The sequence below is a fragment of the Cibotium barometz genome, chromosome 16 (genome assembly GCF_041138505.1).
Source record: "Cibotium barometz isolate CiBa-2024 chromosome 16, ASM4113850v1, whole genome shotgun sequence".
Classification (NCBI taxonomy): Eukaryota; Viridiplantae; Streptophyta; class Polypodiopsida; order Cyatheales; family Cibotiaceae; genus Cibotium; species Cibotium barometz.
The window spans coordinates 6,469,391-6,490,669 of NC_141061.1; the positions used below are offsets into that span (position 1 = coordinate 6,469,391).

At 42.0% G+C, this 21,279-nt stretch overlaps 1 protein-coding gene across 3 annotated transcripts in view; it reads left to right on the forward strand.

Moving 5' to 3' along the window:
* The first annotated feature begins 6,770 nt into the window (after nucleotides 1–6,770).
* Nucleotides 6,771–21,279, forward strand: part of LOC147630303 (uncharacterized) — a 28,926-nt gene continuing 14,417 nt past the window's right edge. Inside the window, exons 1-2 of one of the 3 annotated variants that reach the window (XM_086810145.1) lie at nucleotides 6,772–6,931; nucleotides 6,989–7,021. The gene's annotated coding sequence lies outside the window, so the exon portion shown is untranslated. Of the gene's footprint in view, nucleotides 7,022–21,279 lie in introns of all 3 variants that reach the window. The other 2 variants (XM_086810144.1, XM_086810146.1) reach the window with 2 other exon arrangements.

Here is a 21,279-nt window from a genome sequence, read left to right on the forward strand (position 1 = left end):
GGTCAAAGGTTGTGTACACGTCTTCACTTATTTGGTGAAGGGACACACTATGCACTATGACCATCTGGATGCAGTATGACCATCTGGATGCAGTATGACCTTCCGGATGCACTATGCACTATGAATATCCGAAGTAGGAATCAATCCAAATCTGCCAACATTCCAGATGTCTGGATTTGGAATCAGTCTAGATTTGCCAACTTTTCGAATGGCTAGTAGATTTGGAATCTATCTAGATGCATCAACTTTCCAAATGTTAGCGTTCGAAATCTATCTAGATCTGCCAGCTTTCCAAATGTTTGGATTTGGAATCAATCTGGGAACACAAACTTTTCAAATGTCTGGAATGAGAGTCAGTCTCCGAATCCGTAAACATTTCAGATGTCCAGATTATTCGGAATCTATCTGGATCTGCCAATTTTCAAATTCGGAATTAGTCTGGATCCGCGAGGTCTATGGATGTCGATTCAAAATCAGTCTGGATCCATGAACTTTTCGAATGTCCAGATTTGGAATCTATCCGAATCTGCCAACTTTCTGGATTTGGATTGAATCTGGATTTGATACTTTCTAGATTCATTATCATCTAGATATCCAGATTCGGATTAAGTCCGAATCTGGATTTGATACTTTCTAGATTCATTATCATCTAGATATCCAGATTCGGATTAAGTCCGAAATCAACAATTAAAGATATTTAATCTTAGAAAGAAAAAAATAAAATCAAAATTTAATAAGCATGATCGAGGTGGCAGTGGTAGTCAGAGTGCTATCAGACGGCGTGTCTAATGGCTCTCTGCTTTGGATCAAGGATTCCTTTTGTCATCTCACTTCGAAAAACTCCTCACTATAGTGCTTCTTCGTTCAGGCGAGGGCGCAACTTTTGGGGACACAAGATTGATGGAAAAATAAAGGTAGGTGTGATGGGGGGGTGTCTTTCTCTTCTCTCTCTCTTCCTCATTCTTGGCCAGGTTCCCTTCCTTATCTTGTTTTTGGCTTTGGTGCTACCTACGATTTTTTCTCTTTTCTTTGCAAAAATGGAGGAAGAGGGTGGTGAAGGTGAGAGTGACGAAGATGATGACAATGTTCTCTTTGATAGGCTATTTTCTTGGTAGAGAGAGGGTGTTTCTTATAGGTTTTGTGGCTATGGCATATGCTTTACCTTGCCTCAATCCAATTCTCTTAATCCAATTCTCTTGCAAAACGGTATCGTGGCACTTAAACATGTAAAACCCTAATTTGAAAGACTAAATAGCACTTAAACATCTTGAAAATTATTAGGATGTTAAAACACGTTAGTGGTCGCGTAATTGATCCACTCCAGGACTCTTAATTATCTCTTTAACCCACTTTCTTAAAATAATTATTAAAATACTACCAATTTTGGAAATTAATTGTTAAATAGTAAATCTCCAACCAAAACATTTCAAAAACTTAGAATATAATTTTCTCATCAGACTATTTCTCTATTTTAAATAACATTTCACTTATCATTAATCTATCAACCACTTCCTTTGTTAATTGACATTTTGGCTTGATTTGATTAAGTGCTTAATTAACCCATTAAAAATCATTAGATTTTCATGAAACTCACACATTCCATCAATCTTAGTGTATACTAATACTAACTTTGATTAAAAGGATTGAAAAGTACATGTTGAAGCTCTTAATATTCAATAATTACTACCATTTTTAAGCATAAACAAGAGAAATACCTTGATAATTCACTTAATTTGGATGCACGGTTGATAGTAAATGTGTTGCTGCCAAGCATTCTAGAATTCCAATTTCATCATTTTCTACTCCAATTTTAGCAATCATCAATGTATCACTCTCTAATCAGTAATTACCCTCTTAATTATCCTAATTACAAAATTAGTACTGCTAATAACTTTTTATACATGCCTCAAAACTTAGAATGGATGCTTCCATTGTGTTCGGCATGGCTTAAAACCCTAAGATTGACTATCTACTTGCCCTATTTTGACATTTCTAACTCATTCTATCTCCTTTTCAAAATGGGGTTACCCTCAAACTCGTAAATCTTCTTAGCAACCTTCTCCTTTCACTTGAAACTGAAAGACACTTCCCCCTAAAAATGCACCCTTTCACTTCTCCCATGTCCGATCGGCCCAAATTTAGTCCTTAATGCTTTAAATTGCTCATAAATGATATATTAATGCACTCCTACGAAACTCCTATGAATTTTGGACCCCGTCAAGGCTCAACAACACATTTATCACTTTCTCGTCATGTTATTATTTTTGGTGAAAAATGTAAAAGTACATGAAAGATGGCTGAAAATTAGGCCGTATGTCCTAAAAAGAGGAAGAACATAACCTAAATGATTAAAAAAGGATTTTTCTTAAAATTTTCTTTTTTTATAAAAATAGCTAATTTTGCTAATTACTACTCCCAAAAATAGCTAAAATTTACCCAATTTTGCTAAAAAATAAGGCAAATTAAGTCCCAAAATTAGGAGTTAGCATTGATCTTCAAATGCTAATAGATAGAACTTTGTCAAGGCAAAAGACCAACCCATCTCCTGATGCCACTTCACGAATAGTTGGTGATGCAGTGATGGGAATTCCAATGTTTACAGACATGATAAAATTCAAGGGGGAGGAGAAGACTATTCGAGCAAAGAGACCAATTCACCAAGGAGAAGAAGAAAATGCTGCTAATTGTAGTCATAGACTAGGACTATGCAAAGGTAAAGGATGCAATGATAGACTTGGAGCATGATACAGACAAACAACTAGTAGAAATGGAAAAAGAAATTCATGACACAAAGTGGGCTATTAGGAGAGTTACAAAGACAAGCAGGGTAAAGTGCCATCATTGGGCAATGGGTCATAAATGTGATGTGCAGTTACGAGGTGGGGATATTGCTCCTTGTTTTCCAAGCAACTGTCAGTTGTCACAATGGACAAAAGATAAGATGTGCTATTTCTACAATACTGATGTGAGACATACATGGAAGATTCAAACACTAGTTTTACATCCACTCCCTAGTGTTCCTGATGTATGGCCCATTGCAAAGGGCACCTCCTTAAAAATTGGGGAAGCACAAAAGCTTATTCATGTAGGTTTTGATATTGGTATTTCACTTGAGGATCTCTTAACATCCATAACTTCACACAGTGACAGTGACCTTCTTGGGGAAAAAAGCCATAAGTATCCCTATAGAAGAGGTATATCTAAAGCCACATTTGAACAGATTCAACAAGCATTGGACATGAAAGCAGAGATTGTTGGCGGAGTCATATACAAGGCTGGTGTCAAAGAAATGTTATATGTGAAAACAAAGGATGCTGATAACACAGAAGCAAACCTCCTATTCATGCGGTGCATTTGTGGAAAGGGTAAACAACAACAAGACATATCTTTCTTGCAAGCATATATATTTTGTGTTTTTGATGGTGCTTGGGCAAGATGTGAATAACAGTATGCACATCCATCAAGAAAAAATAGCTCAACATGTTTTGAAGGACATGCTCACAAAAGCTGTAAGGAGCTACCCTTCCACTTCACATTAGGCCAGAATTTCTTTGCCTCCTTTTATGTTGTACTCCTTTTTGGTAGACCATGAATACCTAGTATAGCACTATTTTGTGATGGTAAAAATACCAGCATAGGCATCTCCATGTGGTAGAAATTTTAACTTTTTGAAGTTATCATGAAATGCCATGTGTCTCAGATTCTCCTAAAAATTAGCACTATAATGTTACTTGTTCTTGCCTTAGTATTACCACTGGTATATTTTTTTATGTTGTATTATTTGTAAATTGCTTGTCAATTCATGATCAACTTGTTATTTGATGTTAGTAAATGTAGGTAGTTTAGTATTCCTTTATGATTAATTACTACATTTGTATATATCCATACATCTTTTGGCTCACTCTTGCTCGCTCACGCACTGGTAAGTTGTCAATAACCCAATCTTCTCACTAACTCATGCTCGCTCCACAGACACACCTGAATGGTGATTTGCATGAGGAGGTTTAGGCATCTCAACATTGTGGTTTTATTGAGAAGGTACATAAGTCTCCTAAAGTATGCAAGTTAAGAAAGCTATGGTCTTAAGAAGGCTCCTAGAGCACGTTATAAGAAGATAAACACATCCTTGGTTGGCAAATGGTTTTTGAGAGTACCCTTTATGTAAATAAAAGTAAAGATTATTTGTTGGTCATCGTTTCATACATTGATGACATGCTATTCATAGGCCCTAATGAGGAGAAGATTTCATCATTTAAGGATGAATTACATGTGTCATTTAAGATGACAGATTTGGGCTAATTGCATTATTATTTGGGAATACACCTTATGCAGTGTGATGATAGTATTGATGTTGTTGCCAAAGTACATACAAAGAGACTGCTTACATGGTTTGGTCTTGAAGACTATAAGCCTTGCTACACTAGTAGAGACAAGTGCTAGACTGCTTACATGGTTTGGTCTTGAAGACTATAAGCCTTGCTACACTAGTAGAGACAAGTGCTAGGCTTAGTCTCCAAGATGTAGGTGAACCATTTAATGTATCTTTTTACTAGCAAGCTGTTAGGTGCCTCATCTATCTATGCACTACGATGCGAGACGTTCAGTTTGGGGTCTCCAAGTTGAACAAGTTTATGCATTATCCTGGAAATAAGCATTAGTAGGTTGCCAAGTGAGTATTCCGATACTTATAGAGGGCACGAAGTCTCTTGCCCTTTTCTATGCTAAGGGGGGTAATATGAGGGTGATATTTAGCTGCATGATTTCCTTGTACTTATCCAATGTACCATTGGGCTTGTACTTAGTGTTCCAAATCCACTTGGTGCCAATTACCTTATGTTTTGCAGGACATTTGATAAGGTGGTTTCTCTTATTTATGTCATACTCTAACTACATGGCCCCTCTCCTCCAATTCGGATCTGCTAATGCTTCCTCCAAATCAGGGGGCTCCTATACTTCCATTTTCTCAGCCATCAAGACCATATTGACCATGTGAGCAGCGCAGGCCCCCTTCTCCTCTTCTATGCTCTTTGATCTATGAACATCTACTGGCTCTTCTATGATTGCTTCCGATCCAAGAGTTGCTTCACCTATGGCCCCTTTTCTGGTGGTGTAGGCTTCTCTTCTTCATAATCTAATAAATCCACCTCTTGTGGAGCTGTTGGTACTATCACTAGTGGTTGTGCCCATTTGGATACTTCTTCGTTTTGAAGGATAGTATAGACAAAGCCTTCTCCTCCACCTGATGAGGTTGTTCTTTTTGTACTACCAAATGACACTAAAAAACTACAAGATTAGTAAAAATGTTTAATTTTTAAAATGATAGTAGAGAGTTATGCAACAAACATTCATATTAGTGATGGACTAGTAAATGCTACAGAAGGGATGTTTAAAGCATACATTGAAAATCCCGTTGTTTGCCAATCAAAAAATATGAAAAAAAGCTTGTTATACTAATAGACATGTATATAATAAAAAAACATTGAAAAAGCTCATTATACTAATAGGCATGTATATAATAAAAGCTCGTTATACTAATAGGCATGTATATAATAAAAAGCTCGTTATAATAATAGGCATGCATATAATAAAAAACTTGTTATACTAATACGCATGTACATGATAAAACATTGAAAATTCGACTCAAAACTATCACAAAAGAAATAGGAACATCAACTCAACATCATACTCATTTACACAAACACAATTCTAATAAAATGAACTTCAGCACATAATATATATAGAGCACGAAGCCTTACTATGGAGACTTTAGCTTTTAAGCTGAGAAATGTAAAAGGACATGAACTAATGCTAGAGTTAAAGATATACAAAATTTGTATCTGCTTGAACTTTACTCTTGAGTGTGCGAACCCATTGACAAACTCACAACAATTGGAAGATTCGCAAACACTCTTTTAAATGCCCCATGAAGAAAACATTCCACTTACTCAGGCATCCACACATTGCGTGTGTTGCATGAGAAATCACGAAAGTGTACTTTAGGCACACAACTCATCCTGCAAAGCAAAATGAAACATTAAAACATCATAGTTGAAGAACAATGAAATAAACACATTTATAGTAGCACAACACACACACAAAGACCAAACCCTTCCTACATTACACCCACCAAAGCTAGATAGTGGATAAGCAACAAATGCTAAAGAGAAGAAAAATGCTTGGATTTCAAAAAGGAAGGGATTTTTTTTGAAAACAATAAATATTTATATTTATATTTACAAGATAAAAGCTTCCATGTACAAAAGGTCCATTTTTACACCTACCATATCCAGCCTACTCCAGCCTATTCCCAATCCTTGTTAAGCAGATTACAAATTTGATCCCATCTCTCTTCCTCCCACACAAAAGAAGGAGAGTCAGAGGTACATACATCCCTTTGGGGTCTATTCTTCAAAATAATCTCCCTTAGTCCAAAATTTTCAACAGTCATAACATTATAAAGCTCAAAAACTAAGGTAAATAATTAAAGAATTTCTCGTGTGCATGTGTGCTTTCATACCACTGTCAAACAGCCAGCAGGTTTTGAACCCAGTACCTCATGCTCTGACTTGAACACCTTACCCCCCTTTTTCAAGGGGAAGGTATCCACTTTACAGTTTAGGAAAGTGATATTCCATGGTAAATATAATATATAGGGGAAGGTATCCACTTTACAGTTTAGGAAAGTGATATTCCATGGTAAATATAATATATAGGGGCAATGTGAAAATTACGAAATCAACAATTTCGAAATACAAAATGTCATTGATTTGAGACGACACAAACCTTCCTCGAAGGCTGGGCTCATCAACATCTGCATGCACGGCTTGCCACATTCACATAACACACACACACACACACACACACACACACTCTCTCTCTCTCTCTTTCTCTCTACACGGCACCTACCGGCCTCCCCAGTTTTGCTTGACTGTCTAATTGTAGCTTCAAACATCAAGATGGAGCTAAATCATTACGCTTAACCACAGATTGAATCTGGTATCATCTTCTGCTAAACATCCAAGTAAGCACCCCCTTGCATTATTAATCATTTTCCTGTTGCTGAGCACCCCCTTGCATTATTAATCATTTTCCTGTTGCTGCCCTTTTCAATATTAATCATTTTTCTGTTGCGTGCATAGCTTTTTACTTAATTGAGATTAGAAGGTATAAAACAACAAAATAATGACACATTAAATGTAGGCAATAAGGATTCTCTCTGTGGTTTTGTCAAAAGAATAAGTTTCAGACTTGTTCCTGTTTTTTTTAAAAAAGGGGAAAGAAACAGGTTCCTCTTTGTAGGCCACACAAACATGCAGGGAGGCTTTAAATTTGAAGTCTATTTCAGCACCTTGCATGCAAAGATGTGTAGTTTATGAATGATCACATCACATTTTCTTAGGTGTTTTTCGGTACATTTTTTGAACTTTGAAGTCCTCTAGAGCTGAGCATCACTTAACTCATCTCCGGTAATCAGTTTTGGCTATATGGGCTTAATCTAGCCTAATGTCCTTTTTAATAAATATTTTAATTATGTATTATACAATATTTAGGTACCGGGCTTGAACCCAAGACCTATACATACACAGGCCAAGGGTGGCATGGTTGGTGAGATTATGGGTTTTCTGTTGCTAGTGATTTATATGTGTGATAGCTATTTTGTTTTACCAGAGTTATGACGGCTGTTTCCTGTGACTATGCCCTTTGCATGTCTATGTAAGAGGATATAACGCTCAGTATATGCAAGAGAATACTTACAAGAAGTAGGATCTTTCATAGCACAAAACTTTAAAACTCAAATTGCACAATAACCGAGATAGAGAAGAATATTATATCAAAGCATTCGCAGCAGTGAAAAATCTCTCTCTCAAAAAGGAAGATTGTGATTGGGTGTTCTGATTTATCCTCTTTGTGTGTCAAGATTCTCTTGCTTGGAAAGTCCCTCAAAAATTGAATTAAATAATCCTTGTGTGTGTTTTCCACTCTGGAATGCCTTATTGTTATAAAAGGCTCCATCATTCTCTTCATACCCTTGCATAGAGAAGTGGGGGGTGAACTGATGCAGGCTGCCATGAGTGGTAAAGCTCTTATATTAGGCTTGACATGAGAGTTCAAGCGGTGGTGTCATTGTGTCTCTTTTGAGCACATGATATAGCCTAGAGTCCAAATCACCACGGCTATTGAAGGCTTCTCAGACAACACCTCCTTCACTCCGAGGGGGTTTTGTTGGGATTTGGGCCTTGTAGGTGTGAACGCCCTCTTAGGTGTGAGCATCACCTATGTGTGGATAGGACGTGTGCCATGTGTCATCACTTCAGTGTGTGAGTGATTTCTATGGGTTAAAAGATAAGGCTTCAAGCCTATAAAAGCATGTATTTGGTGATGGTTCAACACAGCAATCAAATCATCATTGTGTCATGCAGTCTAGCTCTCACTCTATAGCTTTGTCATCTCTCTCTCTCTCTCTCTCTCTTTCTCTCTCTCTCTCTCATGCTTCTATGCTCCTAGTATTCCATGATGAGTTTCCATGGACAGTCTTGCATCACCCCAGTGAGATAGCTATGTTCATGTTTTCTTTTTGTATTATTTTCCATTCCATGATGAGATATGCCATGGACATTATTGTATCACTTTGGTCTCATAGGCCCATTGGATCTTTAGTTGACGCTTAATATATCCTTCTTTCTCTCTTTCTCCCTCTTCACCTATTGTGACTGAAAGTTGCTTCTCCGTGGCATGCATCATCCATAACTTATGGATCTCACAAAGCTTATCGAACTATACTACATATGGTAGCACTCGGACTTGGGATCTCATCGAGGAATTCTATTAATGCTTCTGCATTATTTCTTAACATAGTTTCTGCAAAGAAAATGGTAGCAATATTGTGCATAGCAACACATAACTGAATTCTGCATACTGTTTCCAGCCGTTACATGGTAGCATAAGAGTATCAACATAGGCATATTCAGGTCTGTAAGTGATTCATTTCACCAATGCCTTGATAGTAAGCATGTAAAATGCTTGATATCAACATAAGTAATCTTCCCCAAACAGTGGAACTTGGCTATGTAACTATACATATCAACTTATAAAGCATTCCAAGAAGGTAACTTATTTAGCATATCCATATACTTATGCACTTCCTTAGTGGTAACCAAGCTAACATAATCTCGGGTATTCACAAACCCATGGTGGCAGCCATTGTGCAACACATGACTGTCCCCGAAAGTACCTCTATGCATCAAGAGCTGCATTCTCAGCTGAGGCATCTGCATTCTTCATCTCAGGGCAGGTAGACAGCATGTGACCCTTGCTACCATACTTGAAACACTGTCTTCAGGTTCTTGGAGAGGCCGGCTATGCCCTCGTTGTCTTTGTCTTGCTTTTCTTTGAGATTGTCAGCCTTGGCTTCTGTTTTGGAATCCTTTTTATGTGGCTGTCCATGTTGGAGTATGCACAGGCAGAAGCATAGACAAGGAAAGAGAGAGAGAGAGAGCAAAGGAGAGAGAGCAGTCGTTGACAAGATCACCTTTATTATAGCATGAGGGTTTTACAATGGCAATAGCTAGCAAGAAAGTGCAATAGAATGTGCTAGGAATGGATGAAACAAGTGAATATGAAGGGGCCCCTTATATAGTGAAGCAAGGAGCTGGCCAACTGCTCCACGACCCACTAAAAGGAGAAAAAATGGATAAAGGCCAATAAATAGGCACCAGTAAGATGCACAATATTCTAACACCCCCTGTGCAGCTCAGTGTGTGCAATTGTCTGAAGTGATAGAATGTGCAGCGGAAGAAGGGAAAGTGGAAACACAGGAGAGAGAGAGAGAGAGAGAGAGAGAGAGAGAGAGAGAGAGAGATGGAGAGGAAACACAGGTGAGAACTTGCTCTCAATATCATCATCAAAAGGAATACATGTTCCAAGCAAGAGGGGAGAAAACCTCGTATGTGAGGGACTGCAGCAAACAATGCTAAGCAAGTAGTGAGAAATGAGGGAGGCGAGCCAGCTATATATATGCCCATGAGTAGGCAACCGATTGGTGATAAAATCCTCCACGACTGGGGAAAATACCCAAGACTCCATAAAATGGGAAATAATGTGGGAAAATATATGTGAGGGGTGACCAGCCCCTCTAACTAACATGGTCACCGCTAGAGGCTATAATAGGACACCAAACAGGAAGCCAGCAAGAAGGGGATGATGTGTAACACCCCCTCTCAACACCGGATGCTGAGTGAACTCCAAGAAGCCAGAGACGCCGTCCTCGATCAAAGATGAAAGAGTGCGGAAACAGGTACCAAGAAAGCTCCCCAAGCAATCTCCTCAGCAACTCATCTACAAAAGCAACAGAACAAGCTACCAGGTACACCGCTCCTGTGCAAGAAAACAACCATATAGGCTGCGACGTGCTGCTCCAAATAATGGATGCAAATCCAAGTGCAAGAACACTCCCTGAAGTCGAATGTTGTGTATCCAGCCTGGAGAAGGTATGAAAAGCCTCATAACCAACCAAGATCAGATCCTATATATAATCATTCCTGGGAGAAGCAAACTGCTACTCAACTGGAACCCTCAAAAGAAAGAGTCAATTTGCTCCAACTCTGTACCAAGAGTAGCCAAATGTTGAACAAAAGCATCCTCTGAAAAGGTCGGCATCGCAAGATGTAAAGACTCTGTAGAAAAGATGGGGTCCATCTGCTCAAACTCTGTACCATGAGTTGCCCAATGTTGTACATAAATACACGCCACTGAGGTGGGCATCACAAGATGAAAGGACTCCACATCCCCCTCTGAAAAAAGATATCGTCGGACTGGTACAAGCCCAACCTGATTCTGATCCAAATCCAAAAAACTCTGGAAGTACCATTGTGCCCCAGGCATGGTTAGCAACCACAGATCCAAAGCATCCCACTGGGTCCAAAAAACCATCCTCCAAAACAACAAACCTGCAGAGCTGGCAGGGGGGAGGGGCATCCTCAGAAGCATCACAAAGAGAGGCAGAGGTAGACTCCTCACAATGAGGAAGGGAAGCAGGAATATAAACTGCAGTGGTAACAAAGTCCTCAAAAGCATCACAGATAGCAGAAGACTGATCGAGAAGTAGAATCAGATCCCAAGAATCAGCAACAAATAAATGATCCATGTGAAGTAAAAAATAGCACTCCACCACCAACAGAAGACAAGGAACATGAAGAAATTGGGAAACCGAGTAGGCCAGGAACAAAACACATGTATAGATGCTCCAAAATCAGCAAAACGCTGACTGAAATCAGAAATTCAGAATCCTCCTCAAGTACCAAACTGCCTCCAAAGACACAATCCAAACAAGAAACCCCTTGTGCAAGTGATCTGTGTCCACTGGAGAAGAAAACGCAGCCAAACAAGGGGCTACAAACCTGAAAATTCAGGCCAACCAGTGTCCACACCTCCTATGAGGAAAAATGCTGAAGAGAAGGTATCTTCGGGTCCAACAAATGAAGCCCAGGTGAAGGTAGAGCTACCAATAAGATCAGTTCAGAAAAAACGCAGCAAGCATGGCTGCAAATCTGAAAACACAGAGGTATTCGGGGCAGTAGAAAGGGCTGAATCTGGAAACGCAGAACAGGCGACCAGCACTACAGGGGGGGTATGAATGCTGAGAACTGCTGTAGACAGCCACCTGTAGAAAAACGCAGCAAACTATGTGCTGCTGCCCTGAAAACAGTGCAGAAAACAGGTGTGAAAGGGGTTCTCAGAGGTCAAACTGTTGAGGACCATGGGCTGCTGAGAAGAAACGCCTGGAAGAGGCAGGCGACCAGCAGCACTTCTGAGAAAAAATGCAGATCTGTCCACCTTGCTGAAAACACAAAAACGCAGGAGGGAGAGGAGGGAGCATCCAACACTGAAGATCACCGACGCTCTGATACCATGATAGAATGTGTAGCGGAAGAAGGGAAAGTGGAAACACAGGAGAGAGAGTGAGAGAAGGATGGAGAGGAAACACAGGTGAGAACTTGCTCTCAATATCATCATCAAAAGGAATACATGTCCCGAGCAAGAGGGGAGAAAACCTTGTATGTGAGGGACTGCCAAAGAGGCTCTTAGAGGGCTTGATTCACTTGATTCCCAAGGAGGGTGGTGATTCGGTTGTGGAGACCCATCACTCTTCTAGGACAGCCTATAAGATCTTGGCCAAGGCCATCTGTCACCAATTGGCTGACCATTTGGTTGTGACGGATTGGGGATTCGGTTGTGAGACCCATCACTCTTCTAGGACAGCCTATAAGATCTTGGCCAAGGCCATCTGTCACCAATTGGCTGACCATTTGGTCCATCTCCAGATTTGTGTCTCATTCACTTGAGGCTAGACCGGTGTCTCATGTGAAGGGGCCAGTATTTTTGCATAACATGGACGGGAGCTAGACTGGTGCTACCCGTGTTAGCAGGATGGTGTCGTATGGACGGGAGCCAGATTGGTGCCACCCGTGTATGACGTGGACTGTGTTCTATCCATGGGATTGTTACGCCATGGAAGAGCCAGTATTTGTGCCGTGTCTTGCCTATGGGACTGTCACTCCATAGGGAGGCTCGTGCCTGGATCTGTGTCTTACCTATGGGATTGTCACTCCATGGGAAGACCGGGATTTATGTTTTCTGTCGTGCCATTTTTGTGCCCGACAGATGTATTGTACTTGTTCCATGAACGGGAGATATGTCCATGATACTATTTGCACATGCATTCATGTTTTGCATGTTTGGAACTGTTTTCGCATGACTTGTATTCTTGTGTTTGCCTGTTTGACGTGCCACTTACTGAGCAGGGACGCCTGCCAGTGAGTCGTGAAGTTTGCTCTGTCTTCTGACGATTTTTGTTGCGTGTGAACAGGGGGTAAGTGTATTGCACTTGTTTGTTTAATAGCTTTCTTTCTAACCTTTATTTTTATAAGGTTGTAAGTTCACATTCATTTAAAAGTGGGCATCCATTATGGGCACCCAGGTGTGGGCCAAGGTGGGGAGGGAAACCCCACTCTTAACCCTTTATGTGTGGGGGTGGGTGCATGGCCACCTACCCACACCACACCTTGAAACTGGCCGCCCCCATGCAAGCTTGGGGAGCCGGCCAGCTGTGGTCGTGTACTTCCTCTCCAACGCCTACAAAGGAGCTCTCATACAGCTGCACACAGGGCATCTCTCCGCCTTCCTCAGGTTGCTGCACGCTGGTGGGTTGCTCTCTCTACATAGGCGACTGCTCCCTCTGCTTCTGCAGGCGGTTGTGCGCTCTCTCTCTCCATAGGCGTCTGCCCACTCTGCAGGCGGTTGCGCCACCCCACAGGCGGCTACAGCCAGGCGTTTTCCTCTCCAGAAGGCGGCTGTGCCTACTGCAGGCGGCTGTGCCTACTGCAAGCGGCTGCGCTTGCTCTTCAGCAGGCTGCGCCTCCACCTCCACAGCTGGCGGCTGCGCCACCCCATAGGCGGCTGCAGCCAGGTTTCCTCTCCACTCAGCGCATCCCACAGCAGGCTGCGCCTCCTCATCCTCCCCTTGCAGGCGGCTACGCCTTCTCCTCCATAGCAGGCGGCTGCGCCCTTTGCACAGCAGGCGGCTGTGCTTCCTTTGCAGGCGGTTGCGCCTCCCTTCCATAGTCGGCTACAGGCGGCTCTGCACCTCCCCTCTTCAGGTGGCTACACCTTCTACACAGGCAGTTGTTCCTCCTCCTCCTCGACAAGCTGCTGCGTCCTGGTGTCCATCTATAGTAGCTGCACACAGACGCCTCGGGTATTTGTCTTCCGTTAGCGAGCTACAAGTAAGTGGATTCAGATTTAAGTAAAGGATTTTGTTGTAAATCTGATAAAGGATTCTCTCTACCGCTAATACCCGTTCGGTGCCGGGTAGTCGAAGCTTTTGGAGAACCACGGTCCATGGGTGCCGAGATCGGGAGAGCCAGGCGTTAGTACGGGAGCGCCTGTTTGTGCGTGGTCTTGGAATACCAGTGGGGTGCTCTCCGCGGATTCCAGTGAAGGCACAGGACCGTAGAGACTTGACCACTCAAGTAGGTCGCACTCCTTCGAACGTCTACTTCGAGTCTCTTGTTTGGTACTATATTCATCTCAGTTGTACATGGACATCATCTGGTTCATTGAAGCCATGGAGCATTGTATTTGTTAAATACTCCCAAAAATATATCATATATTGAGGGGGGGGTCGACCCGTTCCGGCCCCAGTGTTGGTGTCCATCTATCAACATTTCATTTCATTTTGATTTTCAGTTGTTATTAAGTTGTCCATTCAAATTGTGATAATTAAGTTGTGCTATTACGCGTGTGGGTGTCCAACGGAGTCTATTCCCACTTGACGGGATCGGTTTCATTGGTATCAGAGCACGGTTATTTCCCTCTTCTTAGTGGGGAAACGAACCTGTGTATTGGACACCCCGTTTCTAGCACACTTAACACAATGGACAGCCAAGGCAACCCTTCGAAAGTGCCTAATTCGAGGGGCCCATCAAGTGCCTCGCGTGGTTCTGATGCTTTACAAGGAAGGCACAAGTCCCTTGAAAGGGTAAATGATAGTGATTCAAGGGGACAATTGTCTCGAGGAAAGACAGTCATGCAAGAAGAAGAGCCTGATGCAATGAGGGCTGAATTGAAGCATATGAGGAAGCTTTTGCAGGCACAAGAGCAAGAGCTGAAATTTTTGCATGAAGATCCCTATGTGCAAAGTGCCATTGAAGCAAGGAAAGCAGATGCAATGGTAGATGTGACTTTTGAATCCATGGCACGAGAAGTGGGCAAGAAGCCAAGGGAGTCGGCACTTTCCTACCTCCTCCGCAAAGGTGACATCAAAGAGGGGGAAGATGGAGAGCTGAAATTCAGAAATCCACCTCGCTCGAAGCATGGAGATCCCGCATCTCAAAGGTTGAGGTCATTTATGCAAGGGGAAGAGGTGACAGTCACCTCTCGTCATGCATCTTCTCCACAAGGCACAAAGCCTGACAGGTATATGTATGCTAGTGCTCGTGGAGGGCATGATGGTCACATGCATTCAAGACATGTATCCCACGGTAGGGGTGACAGGTCTGCCACTAGAAGAGCTTTGTCTACTGAATTGTCTCATGGAGAAACATTGCCTTATGCAGGAAGGTCACATGCATCTGATTCTCAAGTTCGTGGAGCACATGCCACCGTGCTTCATGAAACTTCCATGATGACCCATGGAGCCCATGCAGATAGGGCTGACCCGTTGGATAAAGGGAAAAGAAAAAGAGAGGACCATGAGTCTCATGCCAGAAAGCTCAAGGAATTTAAAGCAGGTGACAAGTTTGTTAAGTTTGATGTTTTTCATGGAGAGCATGATGCTTCCAAAGTGTTAGCATTTGTGGCACAGTTTGACATTGCTTTTAGCGATGAGGACTTCACTGAGAAGTCTAAAGTACGCCATGCTAGCATGTTCTTGAAGGGGACCGTTGCTCATTGGTGGATCATTGAAAAGATCACCAAAGACCCCATTTGCACTTGGAAAGAGTTTAAGGACAGATTTTATGCTCAGTTCTTGCCACCAAATGCGGAGTAAACTCTCACCCAAAAGTGGGATAGACTTGAGCAAAGAGATAATGAAAGTGTGCAACAATATGTCAACAAGTTTTGGAAAGTGTTGCTTGAGGTAACTCCTTTTATGCAAACCACTGAGGATGAAAGAAAGAGGAAGTTTCGCTCCGGATTGCAACCAGCTTATCGTTCGGGCATTGAATTGCACCCGAAACATACTTTGCAATAGCTTACAACCTCTGCTCTTGGTACGGAGCAATTGGTGCTCAAAATTAAGCAAGATCAAGGCGGTTCAAAGGGGAAAGACAAGGCTGTCCCAAATCTGCAAAAAGGTGGACAGCCACCTAAAAAGAACTTCCGGGAGATTCAAAAGGGAGGTAAAGCTGAAAATACCTCATCTAAAGATCAGGGCCTAAAGAAGAACAAATTTGGCTTGACCCCCGAGCCAAAGTTGAAGAGCTCGATGTTAGCTTTCCGATAAGCCCTAGACCGCCTTCATCGGATACACGGTTTAGCGCCTTTTAGCTTTTTGGTCTGGCTTAGTCTCCTTTTTCAATTGGTGCCCTCGGCTCGCAGTCAACTCTGTTTGACCTTTTGCTTTTTCTTGCTTTTTGACAAGGAATTGTGCTTTTTCGTAATCAAACCTTATGGACCTTGTCCCCATGTCTTCTTTCACCTGTCTGGTGTCCGGGCATGGATTTCACCATGTGAAATAGAGCTAGGAAGTCCAAATAGTTACAATGTCCAAGCTTCATGCCCAAGCTCTATGTCCAAGTTCTTCATGTCTATGCTCAAGTTCAAGCTTCCATGTCCAAGCTCTAAATCCACTCGCTCATCCCATGAATAATCTCCACAATTCCTATAGCCTTGTCGATGATGAAAACCCTAGAGAAGCTCTTTCTGGCAAGAAAACTGATATAAAACCTGTTTTAATGGTTTTTAGGTGATAAAAACCTCCAAAAAGAAGTTTTTAGGGTTTTTGAGCAATTTTAGGGTTTCTAGAATTTTCAGGGTTTCTTAAAATTTCTGTCTGTATAGTCCGTACAGTTGTATGGATTCGTGAAGTCGTACGGAAAGATGGTGACGTGGCACTATAGTTGCTAGAGGCGCTCTGAAATCAACGGATAGCGATGAAAAACTCCATGATTTGGTTCATAGATGATGAAGAAGATAATCTCCACGCTTGAACGAAGATGGCAACGCGATAAAGAGGTTCTTCTTCAACTTGATGCTCAAGAGAGGCTCATGCTTCTTTTATACTTGGGGAAGCCTTGCTTTTTGCCAAAAAGTAATGCTTTTGCTTTGCTTTTGTCTTTTTATTAAATATTATTAATAATAGCCAAAGTTCTTGATTTGTGCTTTTACAACTTCAAGGCCTTGCTTTTTGGCCCTAGAGCTACTTTTTGAGAACGCGGCTTTTAGCTTTTTGGTCCGCCTCAATCTCCTCTTTCCAATGGTGCTCGCGGTCAATCTTGTTTGACTTTTTGCTTTTTGACCAAGAATGGTGCTTTTTCTTAATCAAATCTTATGGACCCTGTCCCCGTGTCTTCTTCCACTTGTCTGGTGTTCGGGCATGGATTTCATCATGTGAAATAGAGCTAGGAGGGCCAAATAGTTACATTTCCTCCCTCTTGCATCGCAGTTATCCTCAATTGTAGACTGCAAGTGTTCCAAACACATCCATATGTTCCATGTATATCCATGTGTTCCAACTTCCAAGTACATGAAGTACTTCCATATGTTTGAAGGTACTAGCCCCATCTGGTCTGTCCCCATATCCGTGGTGTCATCTTCTCATCTGGCAACATCTCAATGCCTTTTTTTTGACCGATGGCCTTGTTCTTGATGGTACATCTTCATTACCTATCACACGTGTTAGATAAAATAAATGCATACTTACCTCCTGCAAAAACTAGACACAAGTGGACTATCACATGCCATAAATCCAAACATTGTTTATACATCGAAAACAGCACACAAAGTCAAAGAAATTCAAACATACATCAGTATGCAGTCCACAAGTAATGATCCTCCTGTTCATGGATTGTCCTGTCTGGTTTCATCGAAACCGTGCTGAGCCATCTGGCCACTAGGACCGCTCAGACAAGGCCATCTGGTCACTAGGACCGCCCGAGAGTTCATTGATAGTCATTTGGGCCATCTGGCCTCATTGACCGTCCGACTATGAAATCCAATACAGTCATGTGGGCCATCTGGTCGCAATGATCGCTTGATTGCGAAATCCAATACAGTCATGTGGGCCATCTGGTCGCAATGACCGCTCGACTGCGAAATCCAATACAGTCATCTTGGCCATCTGGTCGCAATGACCGTCCGATTGCGAAGTCCAAGATATCAGGCGTCCTTGCCGTTCAATGGTCATCTGGCATCGTTTCCTCCTATATACAAATCTCGTTTTGGCATCATTGCTGTCCATATACAAATCTGGCTCCTTGGGCTTTCTAGCATCGTTGCCACCCAAACTAGAGCATGTCCAAATAACCATTATAAGCAGAATAATGATCAATTCCAGTCCAATATATATACAATGAAGAGGGCTAGAGGTATGATTCCTTCCTCTTGAATCTGTCTTGATCGCAAGACGTCCATATCTGTACTTCAAATACATCTCGACCAACCACTTCCTCAATGCTCATAAGCTCGAAGTATATCTAAATAGTCCTAGAAGTACTCCTCTGGCATCCATTTCACGTCCAACAGTGAATAATTCTCGAATTCCAAGAGAAACTTTTTGACCACTGTCTTTCCCGTTTTTCTCATAGAATGAAACACAATCGCTTCTGGCTCTTCCACCCCTGGTGGATCCTCCAAAACAGGCTCCTCTAGGGGTAACTTGTACATGGTTTCAATAAATTGTCATGGAAGGCATTATGTATCCTGCAATGATTTGAAAGGTCCAACCGATGATCTTCTTGGTAATCCGAAAGGTCCATATATCATCATTCCTTGACTTTGGCAATCCAAAGATAAAATCCATAGCAATATTCTTCCATAGAATATTCAATGGGTGCAATAATCTTGCTAGCTTTTGTTGGTCAAACTTGTCCTTCTGATAAACCAAACATTCTCGAACATATAACTGAATGTTCTTTCTCATACAATGCCAATAAAAGTAGCTTTCCAAAGCTTGAGTTGTAGTCAGTATGCTTCTTTGCCCTGCGTAAGGTGGAGCATGGCTTTTTTTTTGTTCACTTTTGGCCTCGAATCCTGTGTCACATAAACGGGTTTGCATTATAAGAAAAACCCTTTTTGATGACATAGAAAGTCACCAAATCTTTATTTTGTAATCTGTTCCAAAACATCTTTGAAGTCTTCTGTGGTAGCATAAAGATCCTTCATCAAAATGAAATCCATATGGTAACCCATAGAAACCGCATGGCTCAAGGGTTTTCGAGATAATGCATCTGCTTCCTTGTTGGCTTTTACATTCATCGGCCACAACATGGCCTGCTTGGTTCAAGACTGCTCCAATGCAATCTCATCATGTTCAACCACAAAAAAGGGTCTAGAATATCCAACACTGATCCTTTGCTAGCATAAAGTCTCAATGCTTCAAAAGGATTCTGTTTCAGCTTTGGTCCACAAAGATCCCATGGCTTTATTTGTCGAAACATGCAATGCGCTAAGCACCACTGCAAACCATTTGTCGAACTTCCTGGCATGATGTCAATCTGATGATCTTCCGATCTCTCTGGCTTCTTTGCCTTCCTTTCCTTTACCTGTCCTGAAGAAACTGCATCTGAAAGAGTAGGCCTAGAAGTAGCTTCCTTGTCTCCTCCATGATAAAAAGAGCGGGTAGCTCTAGATCCTTCTGCAACGGTGACTCGAAAATAGGCTTTAGCAGCTTCAACTCCTTGATGAAATCTGCAAACATTTGAGTCCTTCATTGCTTCTGTTCTCTTCTGGTTCTCCAAGAAATAAATTCTTCGTCTCTGAGAGGTCATCTGAACTGTTGAAAGTCATGGTACTCTTATGATGTCATGGCTGCGGTTCCCATCAAGAATTTCTGTAACCACCTCATGGTTGTTTCCTTGATGAGGCCCATGCTCTCCCTTTGCTCTTGACATGGCTTTGTCACCCCAAGAAAGTTTCTTAAAGAGAAATCCTACTCTGATACCGCTGTGAGCCTAGTGGGGCGTGTAGTGACAGACTCAACCATGTGTCCAAGAGAGAAAGATATATAGGGGGAGAGAGAAGGAAATAGGGATCTTGCACAGTACACCACATTGAGCGGGGAACAGGTCTCGCCCCCTTTCAGGAATTTATTCACAAACAATCCATGGGCACGCCGGCCAAGATCAATACAATCAATGAATACAAAACAAACACATATGCCGATCTAGGATATCCAAGTCGATGTCGATGTACAAGATCTCTGATGTCGAGCACACCACAGGGATGACCCACAAGTATCTCTCATCGGGCTAGTACCAGATCTAATAATATCCAAATCCAATGGATCCCAAGTCCAAGTCCAAGTCCAAATCCAAGTCCAAGTCCAAGTCCAAGTCCAAATCCCAGTCCAAAATCCAAGCTCCATATCTAAGCTCTGTGTTCCATGTTCATGTCCAAGCTTCATGCGCAAGCGCTATGTCCAAGCTCTGTGTTCCATGTTCATGTCCAAGCTTCATGCCCAAGCGCTATGTCCAAGTTCTTCATGTCTATGCTCAAGTTCAAGCTTCCATGTCCAAGCTCTAAATCCACTGGCTCATCCCATGAATAATCTCCACAATTCCTATAGCCTTGTCGATGATGAAAACCCTAGACAAGCTCTTTCTGGCAAGAAAACTGATATAAAACCTGTTTTAATGGTTTTTAGATGACAAAAACCTCCAAAAAGCAATTTTAGGATTTTTGAGCAGTTTTAGGGTTTGTGGAGTTTTCAGGGTTCCTGAAAATTTTTGTCTGTACAGCTGTACGGATCCGTTTAGACTCAAGGCCTTGATTTGTGCTTTTACAACTTCAAGGCCTTGCTTTTTGGCCCTAGAGTTGCTTTTTGAGAAAGCAGCTTTTAGCTTTTTGGTCTGGCTCAGTCTTCTCTTTCCAATGGTGCCCTTGGCTTGCGGTCAACCTTGTTTGACTTTTTTGCTTTTTCTTGCTTTTTGACCAAGAATGGTGCTTTTTCTTAATCAAATCTTATGGACCTTGTCACCAATTGGCCGACCATTTGGTCCATCTCGAGATTTGTGTCTCGTTCACTTGAGGCCAGGCCGGTGTCTCATGTGAAGGGGCCAGTATTTTTGCATAACATGGACGGGAGCCAGACTGGTGCCACCCGTGTATGACCTGGACTGTGTTCTATCCATGGGATTGTCACGCCATGGAAGAGCCAGTATTTGTGCCATGTCTTGCCTATGGGACTGTCACTCCATAGGGAGGCTCGTGCCTGGATCTGCGTCTTACCTATGGGACTGTCACTCCATAGGAAGACCGGGATTTATGTTTTCTGTCGTGCCATTTTTGTGCCCGACAGATGTTTTGTACTTGTTCCATGAACGGGAGATATGTCCATGATACTATTTGCACATGCATTCATGTTTTGCATGTTTGGAATTGTTTTCGCATGACTTGTATTCTTGTGTTTGCCTGTTTGACGTGCCACTTACTGAGCGGGGACGCTTGCGAGTGAGTCGTGAAGTTTGCTCTATCTTCTGACGAGTTTTGTTGCGTGTGAACAGGTGGTAAGTGTATTGCACTTGTTTGTTTAATAGCTTTCTTTCTAACCTTTATTTTTTA